Source organism: Pseudophryne corroboree, chromosome 3 (genome assembly GCF_028390025.1).
Source record: "Pseudophryne corroboree isolate aPseCor3 chromosome 3, aPseCor3.hap2, whole genome shotgun sequence".
In the NCBI taxonomy this organism is placed as follows: Eukaryota; Metazoa; Chordata; class Amphibia; order Anura; family Myobatrachidae; genus Pseudophryne; species Pseudophryne corroboree.
The window spans coordinates 234168842-234196001 of record NC_086446.1 but is presented as its reverse complement, the minus strand read 5'-3'; the positions used below and the strand labels follow the sequence as shown (position 1 = coordinate 234196001).

The 27160-nt window shown below is 47.7% G+C and overlaps 1 protein-coding gene across 7 annotated transcripts in view; it reads right to left on the bottom strand.

Moving 5' to 3' along the window:
• Positions 1–27160, bottom strand: part of SULF2 (sulfatase 2) — a 663681-nt gene that overhangs the window by 358615 nt on the left and 277906 nt on the right. The window lies entirely within an intron of this gene.

Here is a 27160-nt window from a genome sequence, read left to right as displayed (position 1 = left end):
CTGCACAAACTGTTTTTGCAGAGCTCGGCTGCACATGCGTCTGCACTTCTGCTAAACCAGTGGGTGGCGGCATAGCGTTTGCACGGCTGCTAAAACTAGCTAGCGAGCGATCAACTCGGAATGACCCCCTATGTTCCTTATTCTGAGTTGGATGCAGTGGAGCAATTGGTCTGCACATGCGTCCGAGTCACACCTCTCACGCGCCCCAATTTTGTTCATACAGAGATGTAGTAGAGATTCGTACACACAATAGCAGAAACTCATAGGGAATGTATGGTCAGTGGCTAAAAAGGTGCATGCAGAGGTAGCATCTTAAGGAAGTGTCTCAGGCGTGTCTAGGGCATGGTGCGGAAAGAGGTTGCGTACAGAGACGCTCAACCACTCACAGAGCAGGCCATACTCAGACAGAGAATCTGCACCTATAATAGGGCTGGGAAAACTTTCCATTTGTGCAACCAATGGGGTGTCTAAAGATGCACCAAGTGATACTGTGTCTACGAGTGCTGACAGGAGCCATCTCAGTCCATCCATATTTGGATGCTCAGATGTGCACCAGGAAAGGTGTACATAAAGTTGCAGATGCAACTGTGGTAAAACGCACGGAAGTCTGCGTTTGACTTAGAATCAGGCCCTAGAAGAACAGTCCAAATAGAAATCCTTCAGCCAGAAGATCCAGTGCAAATATAATCCCATAAAACAGGGGCACAAGCAGTGTCGGACTGGGGCATGGGGACCCCCAGGGGAATGCAGTGATAGGGGCCCATGCTTGAAAGACTTGGCCAACCATTAGCGAGGACAACATGCAGACATGTATACAACAGTGCCTACGCCCATATAAATATGTTAACACTAAATTTGATTGACAAGGGGGACAGATTTTAAATATTTATTGCAACCGGAAATCAAGAGTTACAGTATGTATTATTTATGTTATGAATATGGGTGAGATTTCTGTTTCACATACGTGGAACATGGTTGTACTTAGCAGCTGCAGTGCGAGTATAGGCAGCAAAGAAAAACTGTCCAAGTGAGTCCAAAAATATAAATTCTGACACAGACCTTCTGAATTGATTTCTAATCTGAACACATCAAATTAACAATCCTCCAAATGTAACATTGATTCTCCAGTTTCTAATATCAAATAACAACTTCAACAAGACTCCCTACTTTTAATCTACTAAAATGGGGCAAGAGTTTAGACTGGAATCCCACACCCCAGAGATGTCCCTTTCAGGTCTCCACATACTGGTAGTTATCTAGTGTGGCCATCACTTTCGCTGTCTCTGTATTGTACCTCAGTCACCCAAACCTCTGAATGACTCAGTAATATGTAGACAGCAATGCTTCTTCTCTGTATCTTCCCATCACTGGCCTGCTGTATTCTGGGTGCAAGGTCATACAGACCATATGATGAGCGATTAGTCATAGGCTCTGAATGGCCCCTGAAGGTTCTGGGACCTGTGATGTGGAAGTAGGGAGGCCAATCCCGGGATCGGCGGGATCCCGGAATTTAGGCCCAAAAACGGCCGGGATTGGAAGCTCCAATCCCAGGGATTGAGGGATCATCGTTGAGCGTCCTCAGGACGCTCAGACGCTGCCCGGCTCCCCCTGCGCAGCGTGACCTGTGCCTGTGAGGTCACGCTGCGCTGTCAGCAGCCACAGAGCAGGAAGGTACGGCGGTATTCACCCGCCGCCTCCTCCTGGCTCCCCCCGCACTCACCCGCCACCTCCTCCCGGCTCCCCTGCACTCACCCACCAACTCCCCTGCACTTCCCCGCCGCCTCCTCCTCACCAGCTACCCGGCTGTGCAGGTTTGTACTTTTTTTATGTCTGCGGGGCAGGTGGGGAGGGGAGGGGCGTGGCGTGGGGGATGGCCGGACACAGTTGAAAGCCAATCCCGGGTACCCTGGGAATCCCGGGATTGACCATTTTTCAATCCCGATACCCGGGATTGAAAAAATGGCCCGGGATTGGCTTCCCTATGTGGAAGCCTTAATATGATTGGCCTTTCAGATAAACACTATAAATCCTGAGGTCTTGGCTTGTGGTGAAATAGCGCTGGATATTCTCAAAAAACATGAGCTCTAAGGAGGTGGTGAAAAACACATTTTCCTGGTATTTTAGGATCATGTACATTGAAGAGGTGCATGGGAAAAGCAGAAAATCTGGTTACATTTGCAAACACCATCATTGAGGAAACCTAAACAATAGCTTCACCAAGTTACTCAGATATGTCAGAATATATATCTAGTTGACAATAAAACAAGTTTTGTGTCTCCAGACAAAAATTTTTTGAGGGCATAAATTTGGCACACCCCTTCAGTAATCAGGCTGAGCATAAACATGTTTTGGCATTTAATACTCTGCTCTCCTCTAATAGAAGGCAGAAAAATACAATATTGCACCATCAACATGAGCGGCTGCGGCTTTCCATGGATATTGTCTGCAGTGTAATCAAATACTTTTAGTTGCTCACAATCTAAAGTCTATTAGCTGTGTTTATGTCTTGGCTTCTCCCACAGAAGGAATGTTACCATTCACTCTTCAATCAAGATAAGAGAATAGTATAAGATGAAGAAGAAATGCTTTCATGAAGATTTAAAGGGACATTTCCACTGTTTTCATCAATCCTTCCAAACAAATGGTGTTCATCTTGTTAAATCACAGTTTGGACTTTAAATAAGAATTTACTCACCGGTAATTCTATGGACTTTAAATAAGAATTTACTCACCGGTAATTCTATTTCTCGTAGTCCGTAGTGGATGCTGGGAACTCCGTAAGGACCATGGGGAATAGCGGGCTCCGAAGGAGGCTGGGCACTCTAGAAAGATCTTAGACTACCTGGTGTGCACTGGCTCCTCCCACTATGACCCTCCTCCAAGCCTCAGTTAGGACACCGTGCCCGGACGAGCGTACACAATAAGGAAGGATTTTGAATCCCGGGTAAGACTCATACCAGCCACACCATTCACACCGTATAACTCGTGATATGAAACCCAGTTAACAGTATGAAACAACTGAGCCTCTCAACAGACGGCTCAACAATAACCCGATTTAGTTAACAATAACTATGTACAAGTATTGCAGATACACCGCACTTGGGACGGGCGCCCAGCATCCACTACGGACTACGAGAAATAGAATTACCGGTGAGTAAATTCTTATTTTCCCTGACGTCCTAGTGGATGCTGGGAACTCCGTAAGGACCATGGGGATTATACCAAAGCTCCCAAACGGGCGGGAGAGTGCGGATGACTCTGCAACACCGAATGAGAGAACTCCAGGTCCTCCTCAGCCAGGGTATCAAATTTATAGAATTTTGCAAACGTGTTTGCCCCTGACCAAGTAGCAGCTCGGCAAAGTTGTAAAGCCGAGACCCCTCGGGCAGCCGCCCAAGATGAGCCCACCTTCCTTGTGGAATGGGCATTGACAGATTTTGGCTGTGGCAGGCCTGCCACAGAATGTGCAAGCTGAATTGTACTACAAATCCAACGAGCAATAGTCTGCTTAGAAGCAGGAGCACCCAGCTTGTTGGGTGCATATAGGATAAACAGCGAGTCAGATTTTCTGACTCCAGCCGTCCTGGAAACATATATTTTCAGGGCCCTGACCACGTCTAACAACTTGGAGTCCTCCAAGTCCCTAGTAGCCGCAGGCACCACAATAGGCTGGTTCAGGTGAAACGCTGACACCACCTTAGGGAGAAACTGGGAACAAGTCCTCAATTCTGCCCTATCCATATGGAAAATCAGATAAGGGCTTTTACAGGACAAAGCCGCCAATTCTGATACTCGCCTGGCCGAAGCCAAGGCCAACAACACGACCACCTTCCACGTGAGATATTTCAGATCCACGGTTTTAGTGGTTCAAACCAATGTGATTTTAAGAAACTCAACACCACGTTGAGATCCCAAGGTGCCACAGGGGGCACAAACGGGGGCTGAATATGCAGCACTCCCTTTACAAATGTCTGAACTTCAGGTACTGAAGCTAGTTCTTTTTGAAAGAAAATCGACAGAGCCGAGATCTGTACCTTAATGGAGCCCAGTTTTAGGCCCATATTCACTCCTGCTTGCAGGAAATGCAGAAATCGACCTAGTTGAAATTCCTCTGTTGGGGCCTTTTCGGCCTCACACCATGCAACATACTTCCGCCATATGCGGTGATAATGATTTGCTGTAACCTCTTTCCTAGCTTTAATAAGCGTAGGAATGACTTCCTCCGGAATGCCCTTTTCCTTCAGGATCCGGCGTTCAACCGCCATGCCGTCAAACGCAGCCGCGGTAAGTTTTGGAACAGACAGGGCCCCTGCTGCCGCAGGTCTTGTCTGAGCGGCAGAGGCCATGGGTCCTCTGATATAATTTCTTGAAGTTCTGGGTACCAAGCTCTTCTTGGCCAATCCGGAACCACGAGTATCGTTCTTACTCCTCGCCTTCTTATTATTATTCTCAATACCTTTGGTATGAGGGGCAGAGGAGGGAACACATAAACCGACTGGTACACCCACGGTGTTACCAGAGCGTCCACAACTATCGCCTGAGGGTCCCTTGACCTGGCGCAATATCTTTTATAGCTTTTTGTTGATGCGGGACGCCATCATGTCCACCTGTGGCCTTTCCCAAAGGTGTACAATCCTTTGGAAGACTTCTGGATGAAGTCCCCACTCTCCCGGGTGGAGGTCGTGTCTGCTGAGAAGATCTGCTTCCCAGTTGTCCACTCCCGGAATGAACACTGCTGACAGTGCTAACACATGATTTTCCGCCCATCGGAGAATCCTTGTGGCTTCTGCCATCGCCATCCTGCTTCTTGTGTCGCCCTGTTGGTTTACATGGGCGACCGCCCTGATGTTGTCTGATTGGATCAGTACCGGCTGGTTTTGAAGCAGAGGCCTTGACTGACCCAGGGCATTGTAACTGGCCCTCAGTTCCAGAATATTTTGTGTAGAGAAGTCACCTGACTTGACCAAAGTCCTTGGAAGTTTCTTCCCTGTGTGACTGCCCCCAGCCTCAAAGGCTGGCCTCCATGGTCACTAGGACCTAGTCCAGTATGTCGAACCTGCGGCCCTCCTTAAGATGGGCACTCTGCAGACACCATTTTAGAGATACCCTGGTCCTTGGAGACAGGGTTATCAGCCGATGCATTTGAAGATGCGATCCGGACCACATGTCCAACAGGTCCCACTGAAAAGTTCTTGCATGGAACCTGCCGAATGGGATTGCTTCGTAGGAAGCTACCATTTTTCCCAGGATTCGCGTGCAATGATGCACCGATACCTGTTTTGGCTTCAGGAGGTCTCTGACTAGAGATGACAGCTCCTTGGCTTTCTCCTCCCGGAGAAACACTTATTTCTGGTCTGTGTCCAGAACCATCCCCAGGAACAGTAGACGTGTCATAGGAACCAGCTGTGACTTTGGACTGTTTAGAATCCAACCCTGCTGTTGTAGCACTTTCCAAAATAGTGCTACCCCGACTAGCAACTGCTCCTTGGACCTCGCCCTTATAAGGAGATTGTCCAAGTACGGGATAATTAAAACTCCCTTTTTTTCGAAGGAGTATCATCATTTCGGCCATTACCCCGGTAAACACCCTCGGTGCCTTGTACAGTCCTGTCTGGACTTGGTAATGGTAATCCTGTACCACAAATCTGAGGTACTCCTGTCGAGGATGGTAAATGGGGACATGCAGGTAAGCATCCTTGATGTCCCGGGATACCATGTAATCCCCCTCGTCCAGGCTTGCAATAACCGCCCCGAGCGATTCCATCTTGAACTTGAATTTTTTTATGTATGTGTTCAAGGATTTTAATATAAATGGGTCACACCGAACCATGCGGTTTCGGTACCCCAACCCGTGTAGAATAGTAACCCCGTCCTTGTTGAAGTAGGGGCACTTGAGTATTACCTTTGGGAATACTGCTTATTAATTGCCTCTAGTACAGCCTCCCTGCCTGAGGGAGTTGTCGGCAAGCCATAATCTAGGAAACGGCTGGGGGGAGATATCTCGAATTCCAGCTTGTACCCCTGACATACTATTTGAAAGAAACAGGGATCCACCTGTGAGCGAGCCCACTGATCGCTGAAATTTTGGAGACGGCCCCCCACCGTACCTGGCTACACCTGTGGAGCCCCCGCGTCATGCTGTGGGCTCAGAGGAAGCGAGAGAAGAATGTTGATTCTGGGAGCAGGCTGACAGGTGCTGCTTTTTCCCTCTTCCCTTGTCTCTGTACAGAAGGGAAACGCCTTTGACCCGCTTGCTTTTCTGAAGCCGAAAGGACTGTACCTGATAATACAGTGCTTTCTGAGTCCGTGAGGAAACCTGAGGTAAAAATATTTCTTCCCAGCTGTGGCTGTGGATACGAGGTCCCAGAGACCATCCCCAAATAATTCCTCACCCTTATAAGGCAGAATCTTTTTAAAGTCAGCATCACCTGTCCCGTGACAGGTCTCTAATACCCTCCTGACAGAATGGACATTACATTAATTTTGGATGCCAGCCGGCAAAATATCCCTCTGTGCATCCCTCATATATAAGATGACGTCTTTAATATGTTCTCATGTTTGACAGGGTCACCGACCACGCTGCAGCAGCACAATCTGCAGGTCTCCGTCTAGTACCTGAGTGTGTAAATACAGACTTCAGGATAGCCTCCTGCTTTTTATCAACAGGTACCTTCAAAGTGGCCGTTCCTAAAACGGCAGTGCCACCTTTTTTGACAAACGTGTAAGCGCCTTATCCACCCTAGGGGATATCTCCCAGCGTAACTTATCCTCCTGGCGGGAAAGGGTACGCCATCAGTAACTCTTTAGAAATTACCAGTTTCTAAACGGGGGAACCCACGCTTTTCACACACTTCATTTATTCATCTGATGGGGGAACAAAACACTGCCTGTTTTTTCTCCCCAACCTAAAAACCCATTTTTAGAGGTGCTTGGGTTAATGTCAGAAATGTGTAACACATTTTTTATTGCCGGGATCAAGTCACGGATGTTCCTAGTGGATTGTGTATATGTCTCAACCTTGGCGACACTGGAGTCAGACTCCGTGTCGACATCTGTGTCTGCCATCTGAGAGAGCGGGCGTTTTTGAGCCCCTGATGGCCTTTGAGACGCCTGGGCAGGCGCGGGCTGAGAAGCCGGCTGTCCCACAGCTGTTACGTCATCCACCCTTTTATGTAAGGAGTTGACACTGTCGGTTAATACCTTTCACCTATCCATCCACTCTGGTGTCGGCCCCACAGGGGGCTACATCACATATATCGGCCTCTGCTCCGTCACCATATAAGCCTCCTCATTCAACATGTCGACACAGCCGTACCGACACACCGCAGACACACAGGGAATGCTCTAAACGAGGACAGGACCCACAAAAGCCCTTTGGGGGGACAGAGTGAGAGTATGCCAGCACACACCAGAGCGCTATATATATACAGGGACTAACTGAGTTATGTCCCTAATAGCTGCTTTTCATATAATATATGTATATATACTGCCAATTTTAATGCCCCCCCTCTCTTTTCCCTCTTACTGTACTGTAGATTGCAGGGAAGAGCCAGGGAGCTTCCTTCCAGCCGAGCTGTGACGGAAAAATGGCGCCAGTGTGCTGAGGAGATAGGCTCCGCCCCTTTTTCGCGGCCTATTCTCCCGCTTTTTATGGAATTCTGGCAGGGGTATTTTCCTCATATATAGCCCCTGGGGCTATATATTGAGGTATTTTAGCCAGCCAAGGTGTTTTTATTGCTGCCTCAGGGCGCCCCCCCCCAGCGCCCTGCACCCTCAGTGACCGGAGTGTGAAGTGTGTGAGAGGAGCAATGGCGCACAGCTGCAATGCTGTGCGCTACCTTGGTGAAGACAGAGTCTTCATGCCGCCGATTTTCCGGACCATCTTCTTGCTTCTGGCTCTGAAAGGGGGACGGCGGCGCGGCTCCGGGACCGAACACCAAGGACTGGGCCTGCGGTCGATCCCTCTGGAGCTAATGGTGTCCAGTAGCCTAAGAAGCCCAATCCGGCTGCAAGCAGGCGAGTTCGCTTCTTCTCCCCTTAGTCCCTCGCTGCAGTGAGCCTGTTGCCAGCAGGTCTCACTGAAAATAAAAAACCTAAGTCTATTCTTTCTAAGAGCTCAGGAGAGCCCCTAGTGTGCATCCAACCTCGGCCGGGCACGAATTCTAACTGAGGCTTGGAGGAGGGTCATAGTGGGAGGAGCCAGTGCACACCAGGTAGTCTAAGATCTTTCTAGAGTGCCCAGCCTCCTTCGGAGCCCGCTATTCCCCATGGTCCTTACGGAGTTCCCAGCATCCACTAGGACGTCAGAGAAATATAGCTTTTTTTTCATCATATTTTCATTATGTTATGCATTGTAAAACTAGCTGCACTTTCATAAAATAACCCCCAATGCATTACAAGCAATTAGAGGATTTCAAGACCCAAAAATTTAAAGTTTTAAATATTAACCATGAAGGTAAAATATGTTAGGATGTATTGAACATTACGCACATAGCAAATTGGTTATGCGAAAATGCAAAGAGACCTTCCATCAAGGTGAAACAGGCGCTTAATATGTAGAGATGAGCGGGTTCGGTTCCTCGGAAACCGAACCCGCCCGAACTTCAGGTTTTTTTACACGGGTCCGAGCGACTCGGATCTTCCCGCCTTGCTCGGTTAACCCGAGCGCGCCCGAACGTCATCATCCCGCTGTCGGATTCTCGCGAGGCTCGGATTCTATCGCGAGACTCGGATTCTATATAAGGAGCCGCGCGTCGCCGCCATTTTCACACGTGCATTGAGATTGATAGGGAGATGACGTGGCTGGCGTCCTCTCCGTTTATAGAGAGTGAGACTAGAGTAGAGAGAGACACAGTATTATTTACTTTAGTAATTTTGGGGAGCATTAGGAGGAGTACTACTACTTGCTGAAGTGATAGTGTGACTGTATATCTGACTTGTGGGGGAGACAGTGGGGAGCAGTTAGAGTCTGAGAGCAGGAGTACATATTTTAACGTACAGTGCACACTTTTGCTGGCACTCTGCTGCCAGAGTGCCACACTGCCATTGTGACCACACTGACCACCAGTATATATTGTGATTGTCTGCTTAGGAGTACTACTTGCAAGTTGCTGATAGTGTGACCAGTGACCTCACCACCAGTTTAATATATATATATATATATATATATATAATTGTATATAATATATATATAATTGTATACCACCTACCCGTGTTTTTTTTTTTTTTTTTTCTTTCTTCTTGATACATACTACTATAGTAGCTTACTGTAGCAGTCTGCGGTGCTGCTGAGCTGACAGTGTCCAGCAGGTCCGTCATCAGTCATTACATAATAAATATATATACCTGTCCGGCTGCAGTACTAGTGATATTATATATATATATATATATATATATATATATTAATTTCATCTCATTATCATCCAGTCTATATTAGCAGCAGACACAGTACAGTAGTCCACGGCTGTAGCTACCTCTGTGTCGGCAGTCGCTGGTCCATCCATAATTGTATACCACCTACCCGTGGTTTTTTTTTTTCTCTTTCTTCTTGATACATACTACTATAGTAGCTTACTGTAGCAGTCTGCGGTGCTGCTGAGCTGACAGTGTCCAGCAGGTCCGTCATCAGTCATTACATAATAAATATATATACCTGTCCGGCTGCAGTACTAGTGATATTATATATATATATATATTAATTTCATCTCATTATCATCCAGTCTATATTAGCAGCAGACACAGTACGGTAGTCCACGGCTGTAGCTACCTCTGTGTCGGCAGTCGCTGGTCCATCCATAATTGTATACCACCTACCCGTGGTTTTTTTTTTCTCTTTCTTCTTGATACATACTACTATAGTAGCTTACTGTAGCAGTCTGCGGTGCTGCTGAGCTGACAGTGTCCAGCAGGTCCGTCATCATTCATTACATAATAAATATATATACCTGTCCGGCTGCAGTACTAGTGATATTATATATATATATATATATATATATATATATATATTAATTTCATCTCATTATCATCCAGTCTATATTAGCAGCAGACACAGTACGGTAGTCCACGGATGTAGCTACCTCTGTGTCGGCAGTCGCTGGTCCATCCATAATTGTATACCACCTACCCGTGTTTTTTTTTTCTCTTTCTTCTTGATACATACTACTATAGTAGCTTACTGTAGCAGTCTGCGGTGCTGCTGAGCTGACAGTGTCCAGCAGGTCCGTCATCAGTCATTACATAATAAATATATATACCTGTCCGGCTGCAGTACTAGTGATATTATATATATATATATATAAATTTCATCTCATTATCATCCAGTCTATATTAGCAGCAGACACAGTACGGTAGTCCACGGCTGTAGCTACCTCTGTGTCGGCAGTCGCTGGTCCATCCATAATTGTATACCACCTACCCGTGGTTTTTTTTTTTCTCTTTCTTCTTGATACATACTACTATAGTAGCTTACTGTAGCAGTCTGCGGTGCTGCTGAGCTGACAGTGTCCAGCAGGTCCGTCATCAGTCATTACATAATAAATATATATACCTGTCCGGCTGCAGTACTAGTGATATTATATATATATATATATATATTAATTTCATCTCATTATCATCCAGTCTATATTAGCAGCAGACACAGTACGGTAGTCCACGGATGTAGCTACCTCTGTGTCGGCAGTCGCTGGTCCATCCATAATTGTATACCACCTACCCGTGGTTTTTTTTTTTCTCTTTCTTCTTGATACATACTACTATAGTAGCTTACTGTAGCAGTCTGCTGTGCTGCTGAGCTGACAGTGTCCAGCAGGTCCGTCATCAGTCATTACATAATAAATATATATACCTGTCCGGCTGCAGTACTAGTGATATTATATATATATATATATATATATTAATTTCATCTCATTATCATCCAGTCTATATTAGCAGCAGACACAGTACGGTAGTCCACGGCTGTAGCTACCTCTGTGTCGGCAGTCGCTGGTCCATCCATAATTGTATACCACCTACCCGTGGTTTTTTTTTTCTCTTTCTTCTTGATACATACTACTATAGTAGCTTACTGTAGCAGTCTGCGGTGCTGCTGAGCTGACAGTGTCCAGCAGGTCCGTCATCAGTCATTACATAATAAATATATATACCTGTCCGGCTGCAGTACTAGTGATATTATATATATATATATATTAATTTCATCTCATTATCATCCAGTCTATATTAGCAGCAGACACAGTACGGTAGTCCACGGCTGTAGCTACCTCTGTGTCGGCAGTCGCTGGTCCATCCATAATTGTATACCACCTACCCGTGGTTTTTTTTTTCTCTTTCTTCTTGATACATACTACTATAGTAGCTTACTGTAGCAGTCTGCGGTGCTGCTGAGCTGACAGTGTCCAGCAGGTCCGTCATCAGTCATTACATAATAAATATATATACCTGTCCGGCTGCAGTACTAGTGATATTATATATATATATATATATATATATTAATTTCATCTCATTATCATCCAGTCTATATTAGCAGCAGACACAGTACGGTAGTCCACGGATGTAGCTACCTCTGTGTCGGCAGTCGCTGGTCCATCCATAATTGTATACCACCTACCCGTGGTTTTTTTTTTCTCTTTCTTCTTGATACATACTACTATAGTAGCTTACTGTAGCAGTCTGCTGTGCTGCTGAGCTGACAGTGTCCAGCAGGTCCGTCATCAGTCATTACATAATAAATATATATACCTGTCCGGCTGCAGTACTAGTGATATTATATATATATATATATATATATATATATATATATATTAATTTCATCTCATTATCATCCAGTCTATATTAGCAGCAGACACAGTACGGTAGTCCACGGCTGTAGCTACCTCTGTGTCGGCAGTCGCTGGTCCATCCATAATTGTATACCACCTACCCGTGGTTTTTTTTTCTCTTTCTTCTTGATACATACTACTATAGTAGCTTACTGTAGCAGTCTGCGGTGCTGCTGAGCTGACAGTGTCCAGCAGGTCCGTCATCAGTCATTACATAATAAATATATATACCTGTCCGGCTGCAGTACTAGTGATATTATATATATATATATATATTAATTTCATCTCATTATCATTCAGTCTATATTAGCAGCAGACACAGTACGGTAGTCCACGGCTGTAGCTACCTCTGTGTCGGCAGTCGCTCGTCCATCCATAAGTATACTAGTATCCATCCATCTCCATTGTTTACCTGAGGTGCCTTTTAGTTGTGCCTATTAAAATATGGAGAACAAAAATGTTGAGGTTCCAAAATTAGGGAAAGATCAAGATCCACTTCCACCTCGTGCTGAAGCTGCTGCCACTAGTCATGGCCGAGACGATGAAATGCCAGCAACGTCGTCTGCCAAGGCCGATGCCCAATGTCATAGTACAGAGCATGTAAAATCCAAAACACCAAATATCAGTAAAAAAAGGACTCCAAAATCTAAAATCAAATTGTCGGAGGAGAAGCGTAAACTTGCCAATATGCCATTTACCACACGGAGTGGCAAGGAACGGCTGAGGCCCTGGCCTATGTTCATGGCTAGTGGTTCAGCTTCACATGAGGATGGAAGCACTCAGCCTCTCGCTAGAAAAATGAAAAGACTCAAGCTGGCAAAAGCACCGCAAAGAACTGTGCGTTCTTCGAAATCCCAAATCCACAAGGAGAGTCCAATTGTGTCGGTTGCGATGCCTGACCTTCCCAACACTGGACGTGAAGAGCATGCGCCTTCCACCATTTGCACGCCCCCTGCAAGTGCTGGAAGGAGCACCCGCAGTCCAGTTACTGATAGTCAGATTGAAGATGTCAGTGTTGAAGTACACCAGGATGAGGAGGATATGGGTGTTGCTGGCGCTGGGGAGGAAATTGACAAGGAGGATTCTGATGGTGAGGTGGTTTGTTTAAGTCAGGCACCCGGGGAGACACCTGTTGTCCGTGGGAGGAATAGGGCCGTTGACATGCCTGGTGAAAATACCAAAAAAATCAGCTCTTCGGTGTGGAAGTATTTCAACAGAAATGCGGACAACATTTGTCAAGCCGTGTGTTGCCTTTGTCAAGCTGTAATAAGTAGGGGTAAGGACGTTAACCACCTCGGAACATCCTCCCTTATACGTCACCTGCAGCGCATTCATAATAAGTCAGTGACAAGTTCAAAAACTTTGGGCGACAGCGGAAGCAGTCCACTGACCAGTAAATCCCTTCCTCTTGTAACCAAGCTCACGCAAACCACCCCACCAACTCCCTCAGTGTCAATTTCCTCCTTCCCCAGGAATGCCAATAGTCCTGCAGGCCATGTCACTGGCAATTCTGACGAGTCCTCTCCTGCCTGGGATTCCTCCGATGCATCCTTGCGTGTAACGCCTACTGCTGCTGGCGCTGCTGTTGTTGCTGCTGGGAGTCGATGGTCATCCCAGAGGGGAAGTCGTAAGCCCACTTTTACTACTTCCACCAAGCAATTGACTGTCCAACAGTCCTTTGCGAGGAAGATGAAATATCACAGCAGTCATCCTGTTGCAAAGCGGATAACTGAGGCCTTGACAACTATGTTGGTGTTAGACGTGCGTCCGGTATCCGCCGTTAGTTCACAGGGAACTAGACAATTTCTTGAGGTAGTGTGCCCCCGTTACCAAATACCATCTAGGTTCCACTTCTCTAGGCAGGCGATACCGAGAATGTACACGGACGTCAGAAAAAGACTCACCAGTGTCCTAAAAAATGCAGTTGTACCCAATGTCCACTTAACCACGGACATGTGGACAAGTGGAGCAGGGCAGGGTCAGGACTATATGACTGTGACAGCCCACTGGGTAGATGTATGGACTCCCGCCGCAAGAACAGCAGCGGCGGCACTAGTAGCAGCATCTCGCAAACGCCAACTCTTTCCTAGGCAGGCTACGCTTTGTATCACCGCTTTCCAGAATACGCACACAGCTGAAAACCTCTTACGGCAACTGAGGAAGATCATCGCGGAATGGCTTACCCCAATTGGACTCTCCTGTGGATTTGTGGCATCGGACAACGCCAGCAATATTGTGTGTGCATTAAATATGGGCAAATTCCAGCACGTCCCATGTTTTGCACATACCTTGAATTTGGTGGTGCAGAATTTTTAAAAAAACGACAGGGGCGTGCAAGAGATGCTGTCGGTGGCCAGAAGAATTGCGGGACACTTTCGGCGTACAGGCACCATGTACAGAAGACTGGAGCACCACCAAAAACGCCTGAACCTGCCCTGCCATCATCTGAAGCAAGAAGTGGTAACGAGGTGGAATTCAACCCTCTATATGCTTCAGAGGTTGGAGGAGCAGCAAAAGGCCATTCAAGCCTATACAATTGAGCACGATATAGGAGGTGGAATGTACCTGTCTCAAGCGCAGTGGAGAATGATTTCAACATTGTGCAAGGTTCTGCAACCTTTTGAACTTGCCACACGTGAAGTCAGTTCAGACACTGCCAGCCTGAGTCAGGTCATTCCCCTCATCAGGCTTTTGCAGAAGAAGCTGGAGGCATTGAAGGAGGAGCTAAAAGGGAGCGATTCCGCTAGGCATGTGGGACTTGTGGATGGAGCCCTTAATTCGCTTAACAAGGATTCACGGGTGGTCAATCTGTTGAAATCAGAGCACTACATTTTGGCCACCGTGCTCGATCCTAGATTTAAAACCTACCTTGGATCTCTCTTTCCGGCAGACACAAGTCTGCTGGGGTTCAAAGACCTGCTGGTGACAAAATTGTCAAGTCAAGCGGAACGCGACCTGTCAACATCTCCTCCTTCACATTCTCCCGCAACTGGGGGTGCGAGGAAAAGGCTCAGAATTCCGAGCCCACCCGCTGGCGGTGATGCAGGGCAGTCTGGAGCGACTGCTGATGCTGACATCTGGTCCGGACTGAAGGACCTGACAACGATTACGGACATGTCGTCTACTGTCACTGCATATGATTCTCTCACCATTGAAAGAATGGTGGAGGATTATATGAGTGACCGCATCCAAGTAGGCACGTCAGACAGTCCGTACTTATACTGGCAGGAAAAAGAGGCAATTTGGAGGCCCTTGCACAAACTGGCTTTATTCTACCTAAGTTGCCCTCCCACAAGTGTGTACTCCGAAAGAGTGTTTAGTGCCGCCGCTCACCTTGTCAGCAATCGGCGTACGAGGTTACTTCCAGAAAATGTGGAGAAGATGATGTTCATTAAAATGAATTATAATCAATTCCTCCGTGGAGACATTGACCAGCAGCAATTGCCTCCACAAAGTACACAGGGAGCTGAGATGGTGGATTCCAGTGGGGACGAATTGATAATCTGTGAGGAGCGGGATGTACACGGTGATATATCGGAGGATGATGATGAGGTGGACATCTTGCATCTGTAGAGCCAGTTTGTGCAAGGAGAGATTAATTGCTTCTTTTTCGGTGGGGGTCCAAACCAACCCGTCATTTCAGTCACAGTCGTGTGGCAGACCCTGTCACTGAAATGATGGGTTGGTTAAAGTGTGCATGTCCTGTTTATACAACATAAGGGTGGGTGGGAGGGCCCAAGGACAATTCCATCTTGCACCTCTTTTTTCTTTCATTTTTATTTGCGTCATGTGCTGTTTGGGGAGTGTTTTTTGGAAGGGCCATCCTGCGTGACACTGCAGTGCCACTCCTAGATGGGCCAGGTGTTTGTGTCGGCCACTAGGGTCGCTTAGCTTACTCACACAGCTACCTCATTGCGCCTCTTTTTTTCTTCTTTGCGTCATGTGCTGTTTGGGGAGTGTTTTTTGGAAGGGCCATCCTGCGTGACACTGCAGTGCCACTCCTAGATGGGCCAGGTGTTTGTGTCGGCCACTAGGGTCGCTTATCTTACTCACACAGCTACCTCATTGCGCCTCTTTTTTTCTTCTTTGCGTCATGTGCTGTTTGGGGAGTGTTTTTTGGAAGGGCCATCCTGCGTGACACTGCAGTGCCACTCCTAGATGGGCCAGGTGTTTGTGTCGGCCAGTAGGGTCGCTTAGCTTAGTCATCCAGCGACCTCGGTGCAAATTTTAGGACTAAAAATAATATTGTGAGGTGTGAGGTGTTCAGAATAGACTGAAAATGAGTGGAAATTATGTTTTTTGAGGTTAATAATACTTTGGGATCAAAATGACCCCCAAATTCTATGATTTAAGCTGTTTTTTAGTGTTTTTTGAAAAAAACACCCGAATCCAAAACACACCCGAATCCGACAAAAAAAATTCGGTGAGGTTTTGCCAAAACGCGGTCGAACCCAAAACACGGCCGCGGAACCGAACCCAAAACCAAAACACAAAACCCGAAAAATTTCAAGTGCACATCTCTATAATATGTGGTTGCTACAGCAATCAGCTACTATGAAAACACAGGTAAGTCACTCCTGTAAAGATAGACCTCTAATGGAAGCATCTCCACCTCTAACAAACGGTGACCGGTAAATATACTGACTTTGCCGAACTGTGCTGTGCTCAATATGTCCCTGGTACAAGGACTTGTGGACCTACCAGGGGTAATTAACAGGAACAGACACTAAATGGTCTGAGAACAGAATAATAAGAGAGCGAAAAAGGTGTATACACTGTATGTATATTTCTTTCTGGCACATCATGTGATATTTGTTTTCTTCTATGAAATTGTTTCTATCTATACAATAAATTGTTATTTATTTTTAATTTATCAATCCAATCATTTCCAAATATAGCGTTGCTTTTATCTTGACAAGTTGGTTATGTACCACTGCACCAGAACAGTTTACCAGTTGCCCAAGATGGCGCACGCTTCTCCTCTCTCACGAGAGGCCTCTGTCATTTAGAAGTGCGGAGAGGAGTAAGAGGCTCCAGAGGCGCAATCTGCACACGGAAATGTCACTTCTAATAGGCCCTACACACATGCCGATTTGTTTGAAAGATATGAACGATCTCGTTCATAAATGAACGAGAACTCGTTCATATCTTTCAGTGTGGAGGCTCCAGCGATGAACGATGCGCGGCCCCGCGCTCGTTCATCGCTGGTCCCCCGTCGGCTGTGCATGCAGGCCAATATGGACGATCTCGTCCATATTTGCCTAAACTTCAATGGAGCCGTGTGACGGAGGGAGTGAAGAAACTTCACTCCCCCCGTCACTGCCCCCCCGCCGCCGGGTCGCTCGTTGGCCGTATCCGCCGTCGGGCAGCTCGGCGGCGGATCGGCATGTCTGTAGGGCCCATAAGTCCAACTTCCACTACCACTTTATTGTCATGTACACTGACCTGGCAATGAGGTAATTTTACTTACAGCTATAGGTCAGGATTGCTCAGTTGCTTTGCAGTTATGTTTTTCATACAGTAAATACCAGTGATAAATAATTTTTATCACTCCAATTGAAATAATCACAGTTCTCACTGCGACAATAGTCATGTTAATATATAATTCCTATGCCTTCTAGCTGGCTTCAGTCACAAGGGGGGTAATTCAGGGTTGATTGCAGCAGCAAATTTGTTAGCAGTTGGGCAAAACCATGTGCACTCAGGGCCAGTGCTAGGGTGTTCGGCACCCCCCTGCAAACTATAAATTTACGCCCTCCCATACTTTACAAAGGGACAGCGCGCGCCTTTGGTGCACACCGAAAAAGGAGTGTGGTCTTACATGGAAGGGGCATGGCCACACAATAGTACCCCAATTTCAAATTACACCACAGTAGTGCAATCTTATTCACTTATCACTGCACGTAGTAGTGCTTATTATACACAAAATCCCCCCTGTAGGAGTGTCGCTTACACAAAATCCACCCTGCAGTAGTGTCGCTTACACAAAATCACCACTGTAGTAGTGTCGCCTATACAAAATCCCCCCTATAGTAGTGTCGCTTGCACAAAATCCCTCCTGTAGTAGTGTCGCTTACACAAAATCCCCCTGTAGTAGTGTCGCTTATATAAAATCCCCCTGTAGTAGTGTCGCTTATATAAAATCCCCCCTGTAGTAGTGGTGCTTACACAAAATCCCCCCTGTAGTAGTGCCGCTTACACAAAATCCCACCCTGTAGTAGTGGCGCTTACACAAAATTTCCCCTGTAGTAGTGTCGCTTACACAAAATCCCCCCTGTAGTGGTGCCGCTTACACAAAATGCCCTCTTAGTAGTGCCTCTTACACAAAATTCCCCCTGTAGTAGTGTCGCTTACACAAAATCCCCCCTGTAGTAGTGTCGCTTATACAAAATCCGCCTGTAGTAGTGGTGCTTACACAAAATCCCCCCTGTAGTAGTGGCGCTTACACAAAATCCCCCCTGTAGTAGTGCCGCTTACACAAAATCCCACCCTGTAGTAGTGCCGCTTACACAAAATCCCACCCTGTAGTAGTGCCGCTTACACAAAATCCCCCCTGTAGTAGTGTCGCTTACACAAAATCCCACCCTGTAGTGGTGCCTCTTACACAAAATGCCCTCCTAGTAGTGCCTCTTACACAAAATCCCCCCTGTAGTAGTGCCGCTTACACAAAATTCCGCTAGTGGTAGTGCCGCTTACACAAAATTGTGCCTGTGGTAGTGCCGCTTATACACATTTTGCCCACCCAGTCACACAGATACACACACATGCATAAACACACACACAGATACACACACATACATACACATAGATCCTAATTGCCTACTCTCCCGTGATGGCCGAGAGGCTACCGAAAATCGGGTGACCCTCCCAGCCCCCCGGAAGAGCAGGCAAGTCTCACGATTTCTGAGGTCCCCCCTGCCTGGCCGGCCACTTAGTGAGTAAAGTGGGCAGTCCGGACAGTCGATGACGCAATTTTTGTGAATCGCGTCATCATAGCCACGCCCCCTGCAGTATAATGCGGGTAATAGCGGCATTACACAGCGGGGGGCGTGGCTAACATGACGCAATACATCAGCCATGCCCCTGTTCCTCCTCTGCCGCGCCCCGTTCCGCCTCTGGCAGCACCCCTCTGCACGTCATGTCACTGCCCTGCCCCCTGCTGAGCTGACCTGGCTGCTCTCTCCCGGAGAGAGCAGGCATAAAATCGGCAAGTGTGACATAGATACACAAACATTGATATACACACACACACACACACACTTTCTCAAGCTCACTCTCTTTACATCTTCTTACTAAAAGGAAGTCTGGCTGACCTGACCGGAGCTGTCCATCCACCTGTTCCTCCTCATGATCAGCCTGGTCCCGTGTAGCTCCGTCCTGCCATTCCGTGTAGTTCCGCCCCCTTTTCGGGTCTTCCTTCCTGGCCTGCACAGCGCACACTCTGGCTCTGCGCTGTCACACATTCAGGGAGGGGGAGAGGAAGCTGAAAGCTGCCGGCCCTGCTGCCTGTCACAGTGGGACAGGTGCAGCAGTCGGCAGCAGCAGGGGGGACAGGCGGCGCAGCAGCGGGCATGCAGAGCAGGTAGAGCGCCTCTCCTGCCTGGTGCCTACCTGAACTGCATCCATTTGCTGAGCGGGTAGCGCTGGGCCTGTGTGCACTGCAGGTGTGGCAGATATAACATTTGCAGAGAGAGTTAGATTTGGGTTGGTTATTTTGTTTCTGTGCAGAGTAAATACTAGCTGCTTTATTTTTACACTGCAATTTAGATTTCCGTTTGAACACACCCCACCCAAATCTAACTCTCTCTGCACGTGTTATATCTGCCCACCCCCCTGCAGGGCACATGGATTTGCCCAACTATTAACAAATTTCCTGCTGCGATCAACTCTGATTTACCCCCAAGGACTTTAACAATTATGACATTGGGCCTAATTCAGAGCTGATCGTAGATGTGCGAAAAAACGCACATCTATGATCAAAATCTCTGACATGCGAGGGGATGCTCAGCACAGGGCTAGTCTGTCCCGCATGGCAGGCCCTACGCCCCTCCACCTCAAAGAGGTGCGAAAGCATCACACAGCAGCAATGCTTTCGCACCTGACGAGTAGCTCCCTACCTATGCAGCCTAGCTGCTAAGGCAGGCAGCTACCCGCCACCTTTGTGGTTGCAGCGGATGCGTGTGATATCAGGCAGCTGTCCTGCAAATGGTCCCACGCCTGTGTTTTCCGGATTACGTCCCTCCCAAAGCTGTCCGAACGCCACCAGCACGCCCCCTCCCGCCCCGCAACCGCCTGTCAATCAGGCAGAGGCGATCGCACCAGTGAAATGCCTTCGCATCTCTCTGTGTGCGCACGTGCAGTGCGGCTGCACACCTCACTGGGCTTCAGCTTACGATCACTGCCGCTGCAGCGAACAGGTCTGAATTAGGCCCTTTACACATGAGTAGCAGCATCCTGATAGAGGCTGAGCTACATAACTTACATAAAAACAGTGCTCGGCATTGCTGGGCTGGGCCTTGTCATATCTCAGCATGTGCCACTGCCCGCCTCTAGTCTGACACTGCCACCTTGTTTGGCTCTCTGCTCTGACAAATCGGAACCCATCGGTGACCTGCGCAATAGACTGTTGTAGTAATGCGCTGATATTTATTTTACTAGCACCGCAGTATGGATCCCCTATATTAGAGGTGAGAAAAAGATCACTTCACCCCACAAATGACACTGCAGAATTTGCAGCTCATTATGGTAAGAAGCATGTGTTTTGCTATTGTATTGAGGCAGTACCTACTTTAAAAAAGAACATCAGTTCCTATTATTTTGTGCTAATTTATTTTTACCATTGTTCACTATGTAATAAGCTTAAAAAAAAAAAAAACCCACAGGGTTTTTCCGTACTTCCATTTGCCGGAATGAAGCATTTTGTTCTGTACACTATGCTCTATCCTGGGTCAGCACCCTCTATGCTACACAGCTTTCCTGTAGCACTTTTAATAAAATCCTCTCCTTGCAGGCAAGGCAAGTACGCAATAAAGTCTTGTCTGCAGCAACTGCACAAGAGTTTAAAAGAGAACATAGTGGGCACATGTGAATATATAATTGATGAGATCAGTAGCAGAGACCTATGGTTACCTTCAGCTGTCAACTAAAGTAATTTGAACAGAACTGTAGGCTCCTTAAGGCAGGATTAGTTATTGTGGTTTCATGTCAGTTTTAACAGAGAGCAGTAAAATGTGCTATTTCATGCACTCTGCAAAGCACAAGGTAACACAATGGCCCTCATTCCGAGTTGTTCGTTTGCTAGCTGCTTTTAGCAGCTTTGCACACGCTAAGCCGCCGCCTACTGGGAGTGTATTTTAGCATAGCAGAATTGCGAACGAAAGATTCACAGAATTGCGAATAGAAATTTCTTAGCAGTTTCTGAGTAGCTCGAGACTTACTCCTCCACTGCGATCAGTTCAGTCAGTTTCGTTCCTGGTTTGACGTCACAAACACACCCAGCGTTCGCCCAGACACTCTCCCGTTTCTTCAGACACTCCCGCGTTTTTCCCAGAAATGCCAGCGTTTTTTCGCACACACCCATAAAACGACCAGTTTCCGCCCAGAAACACCCACTTCCTGTCAATCACACTACGATCACCAGAACGATGAAATTTCTTCGTTAAGCCGTGAGTAAATTACCAAACTTTTTTGCAAATTTACTTGGCGCAGGCGCACTGCGAAGTTTGTGCATGCGCAGTTTGCGACTAATCGCTCCGTTGCGAAAAAACTAACGAGCAAACAACTCGGAATGAGGCCCAATGTACACACTTCATGCCAGCAAGACACCTTCTCATGTAAAATATGTTACCCTTGTCTATGCAGTATTTAAGGGGCACTGCTATTAATATTTATCATTCGAGCAATATAACCAGGAATCCTCTTTTACTCCATGTATTATGCCTTCACCCAGTAGCGGATCTTGCCACGGGCAAGCAGGACTTTTGTCGGGGTGCCGCCTTCCGGAGGGCGCAGGGCGCCATCCGGAGGGCGCCGCACCAGGGCAAGATCCGCTGATCCGCTGCTGCTGCCTCCCTGCTGCCGCTGCCCCCCCCGCTGCCGCTGGGAAGGGAAACTAGACGCGTACGCGTCTAGTTTCCCTTCGTGGAGAGGTCCTTTACTGTGCGGTGCGCGATGACGTCATCGCGCACCGCACAGCAAAGGTCCTCTCCACGAAGGGAACTAGACGCTACGCATCTAGTTTCCCTTCGTGGAGAGGACCTTTGCTGTGCGGTGCGCGATGACGTCATCGCGCACCGCACATCATTTCAGTCTGTACAGGGGGCGTAAATGACCACGCCCCCTGTACGAAGCCACGCCCCCTAATGCCGCCCGGGGCGCCAGAAGCCCCGGAACCGGCCCTGCCCTCACCCCATTACATCATGATGTTCAACACCATAGAGCAGGGGTGGCCAACCATTCAGAGACAAAGAGCCAAATATCTTGTTAGGTACGTCAAAGAGCCGACATTGAGGCGCATGTGCAAAAATGGGGTGTGGCTTTATGCCAGGTTGAAAAAGCCAGATCCAGCATAAGATATATTTTTAAGCCAGATCCAACATTAAATACATTTAAAAAGTCCCTTCCACATAAAATAATTGAAAAAGCCAAATCCATATAAAAGATATTGAAAAAGCCAGATTCACATAATACACTTCAGCTTCCCATGTGTCACTCCAACCAGCTCCAACATATGCCACTCCAGCCACCACCCTCCTATGTCATTACAGTCAGCTCCCCCATTGTGGGGTATATGCAATTCTGGCCGAATTGCGTCTTTTTTTCGTCCGTTTTAGGATTCGACTGTACTCGACAGCCGAAACCCTCCGCCCGGGACCATGAATTCGACATATTCAATACAAAACGCATTCGACACTCCCCTTGTCGAATAACGGACCAATCGTCGAGTAGTGGGCGTCCCGGATTCGACTTACCGCCGTTTTGATCCCTTTATAGGGCTTGTTTGCTGCGTGCTCAGCAGCCATTTTGTGAACCTGCAGAGTGGAGTGGAGGAGCTGCAGAGCTAGCAAATTGGTGTTGTTTGCTGTGGTAACGATTGGACGCCCAGCAGGCTTTAATCCAGGACGGACAGGAGGATACCTGTTACCCCGGAGGAGAGTCGTTTTTGGAGCGATTTCTACATTTCTAGGTAAGTACCACATGTGGTCTGGCGTTGCATGTATGTGTTTGTGTAGTGGGATGGGGGTGTTTGGGGTATGTATATGTGTGCAGGTATGTGTATATAGGCCCTCATTCCGAGTTGATCGGTCGCAAGGCGAATTTAGCAGAGTTACACACGCTAAGCCGCCGCCTACTGGGAGTGAATCTTAGCTTCTTAAAATTGCGACCGATGTATTCGCAATATTGCGATTACTAACTACTTAGCAGTTTCAGAGTAGCTTCAGACTTACTCTGCCTGTGCGATCAGTTCAGTGCTTGTCGTTCCTGGTTGACGTCACAAACACACCCAGCGTTCGCCCAGGCACTCCCACCGTTTCTCCGGCCACTCCTGCGTTTTTTCCGGAAACGGTAGCGTTTTCAGCCACACACCCCTGAAACGCCGTGTTTCCGCCCAGTAACACCCATTTCCTGTCAATCACATTACGATCGCCGGAGCGATGAAAAAGCCGTGAGTAAAATTACTTTCTACATAGCAAAGTTACTTGGCGCAGTCGCAGTGCGAACATTGCGCATGCGTACTAAGCGGATTTTCATTGCGATGCGATGAAAAATACCGAGCGAACAACTCGGAATGAGGGCCATAGCTCCTGCTTGTATTGCTGCATGTTTTTTTGGGAGTTGTTTGTTTGTTGGTAGTTTTTCACGGTTTTTTTTTTTTTCCCCCCATAAAGTGTTTTTTGGGTCATGCTTTTGCATTGGTGTACTTCCAGCATGTGCAGGGATGCTTTTTGGGATCCAACATGTGGTCGACATGTGATGTCATTTGTTCCCAAAACATGTTTTTTGGCTCATATTTTAGCATTGGTGCATGCCTGCACATGCTGGAGGTACTTTTTGGCTTGTTTGGAAAGACTTTGACAGTGTCGGTATCTGCCATGTGGCCGACATGTTGTGTAGATTGTTTCCAAAACATGTTTTTTGCACCTTTTGTAGCACTGGTTGACCTCCATCATGTGCAGGGATGCTTTTTGGCTTGTTTGGGGTGATTTTAGAGTGTGTCGGTATCCAACATGTGGTCGACATGTGATGTCGTTTGTTCCCAAAACATGTTTTTTGGCTCATATTTTAGCACTGGTGCATGCCTGCACATGCTGGAGGTACTTTTTGGCTTGTTTGGGCTGACTTTGACTGTGTCGGTATCTGCCATGTGGCCGACATGTTGTGTAGATTGTTTCCAAAACATGTTTTTTGCTCCTTTTGTAGCACTGGTTGACCACCAGCATGTACAGGGATGCTTGTACGGGGGTTTTGGCTTGTTTGGCTGTGGTTTTTTTCACATTTTCAATTTTTGTTGTTGTTTGGTCCTGCTTGAGCACTGAGGACCCAGCAGCATGACGTGTGGTTGCATGTAATTATGGAATGTGTGTTAAATTTGTAAAAATTATTTTTTTATCTTTTTACAACAGAGATGTCCAGGGACAAGCGGCCCCGATCTCCCCCTTCCCCCCACCCCTCAGAAGAACTTTCCCTGCACAGCAATGAGGAGTGGGAGCCGACCCAGGAGGAGGATACGACCGAACAGGCATCCAGTGACCAGCCGCGGTCGTCAAGGGACCAAAGACAGAAGCAAAAGAAAAGGCCTAGACAGGTAAATACTGACAACACCTGCAGACACAATAGCATCCAACTTGACACACCCTAGTTTGCGCACTGCCATGCACACCTACAGGTATCTTTGCGCACTGCCAGGGATACTGACACACTCACAGGTACATACTGATCTTATAAAATGCATGTTTTTTTTATCCCTAAAGGCAAGAAGCCAGCCAGAGGATCAGTCGGAGAAGGAAGCCTCTGGTGAAGACGCAGGACAGAAGAAGCCGCGTGGACCCAGATACACTGAGGCGGAAAACTGTGCCCTAGTGGATGGCGTCGACAGGTCCTACGACGTTCTGTATGGACCAAGGGCACAGAGCACAGCAGCTAAGACCAAGCGAAACAGCTGGGATGCCATCGCGAGACAAGTCACCGCAGTATCTGGAAACCGCCGGAGCACCAGAAACTGCATGAAGCGGTACAGTGATTGCCGCAGACAGACCAAGAAGAAGATGGGGATTCAGCGCCGACATGAGACAGCTACGGGAGGTGGTCCGGCTCTCAATCTGAAGTGGCTACCCTGGGAGGAAGTTATTAAAAGGCGCATGAACCCTGCCATGGTCCAAGGAGTTCGCGGAGGTGTGGACTCTAGCCGTCCTGCTGGCTTTCCCGAGGAGGAAGAACCGCCCAGAAGACGGAAGACGGCGGGAGACAAGCAGTCCAAAAGGAGGCCTGATGGTAAGAATACATTCAGATGAGCTGCACTAATCTTTTTTTTTATTTTTTTTATATTTGCTAATGTGTTTGTTCTTTTTCCCCAGACACGCCTGCCCAGAGGACATCACCTGCGCGCAGGACATCGCAAGCGCGCGGACCATCCCCTGTGTAGCAGGCATCGGCAGCAGCGCGCGGACCACCACCTGCGCAGCAAGCATCGTCAGCGCGCAGACCTCAGCGCACAGAACATCACCTATGCGTCAGACACCGTCGGCGACCACACCACCAGCTGGGCACCAAAGTACATCTCCTGCGCGCAGGCCATCACCAGCTCGTCATCTCTCCAGGAGCTCTGGGACTGTGACCGAAGAGCCTCAACAAGACACTACCCTTGTGGACCCATCACCCGAACTGTTTGAGTCTACAGGGTTAACGGACGAGACTTTTCTTGGGTTTGAAGACAGCCGTGCAGAAGTATCCAGCCGGAACCTTGAAAAGTCTCCAGAATTGAGGACAAGTGAAGCTCCTGGAGCAGCGGCACCGCAGGATGGAGAAGGTTTGTATTTATTTTTTGGGGGAGAGGTGGGGGGGGCGCCATTTTTGTATAGTTTATTAACTTTCATTTTTTGTTTTCTTTTGCAAACAGAGGTGCCATGGACCAGCAGCGGACTTGCATCGGGGATTGGTTCCTTCTTCAGGCCGGATCTCCTACAGGATTCGTCGGACGACGAGGTGGAAGTGCAGCAGCCCGCTGTTTCTACATCCCTGTGTGAGTAAATATCGAATTGTGAGTATGAATGTGTATACTAATTTCTAATTTTCTTTTCAGCTGCACAAATGCAATTGGTGGCAGACGTACAGGAAGGGCAGGATCCCTCAAATGTTCAGAGGGTACACACCCTGGCAGCAGAGATGACTGCCCACCAGGATACCTACAAGAATGTCGTTGAAACCAGACTGGACGCCATTGAGAAGATAATGGAGAAGATGGCAAAAGGTCTGGTTGAAATGCAAAAGGCTCATGCCGACAGCACGGCAGAAACGCAAAAGACCAGACGAGAAGATCACAGGGAGACTATGGACATCCTTCACGTTCTGGCCACATCCATCAAACGGCTGGTGGAACGGCAGGTATTTTGACGAAAAGTACTGTATTGCATTGACGAATCCAATTCGACATGGTTTTTTGGTCGAAAATGTCCTGTTTTTCGACTTTGGCGTCAATTCGACCGCAATTGCATATACCCCTGTGTCTCTTCTGCCAGAACACTCCTGTGTTACTCCAGCCCACCCTAATATGTCACTACAGTCCCCCCAACTTGTGGCCGGGGGATGGCTGGGAAGGGGGGCAGGGTACCATCTGACCCCCGGGCCAGTGCAACTTAAGTGTTCCAGGGCCACTTGACTGCAGATTCCCTGTAAAAAATGGGGCAGCTTACTTGAGTCTGCCCCCCAGGCTAAAAGTTGCCACCAAGCCCCTGATTGTAGCAGCCCCTTATGTGTTCTCTATTTGCCAGTGGATGTCTCACCTATAGTATTTGGCTCCCTCAGTTTTCAGTCAATGTAGTGCTACTGGCTGGAGTGCATTGGTTTCTGGATCTGCTGTGGTCATGTTACTTTGAGTGTTGGGAGCCACATTTGAGTAAAGAAAGAGCCACATGCGGCTCAAGAGCCACGGGTTGGCCACCGCTGCCATAGAGGTTGTAAAACTTTCTCCAATTTATATTTCAATTTTGTTTCCTAGACATTGCTTTGTATGGTTATGGCTGTACCTCACCTTGTTCCACATTAGTATCTGTATTTATTGGGATCGGTATGAAAAACCAGCGGCCGGGATCCCGGGCATCAGTATACCGACAGCGGGATCCTGACCACCG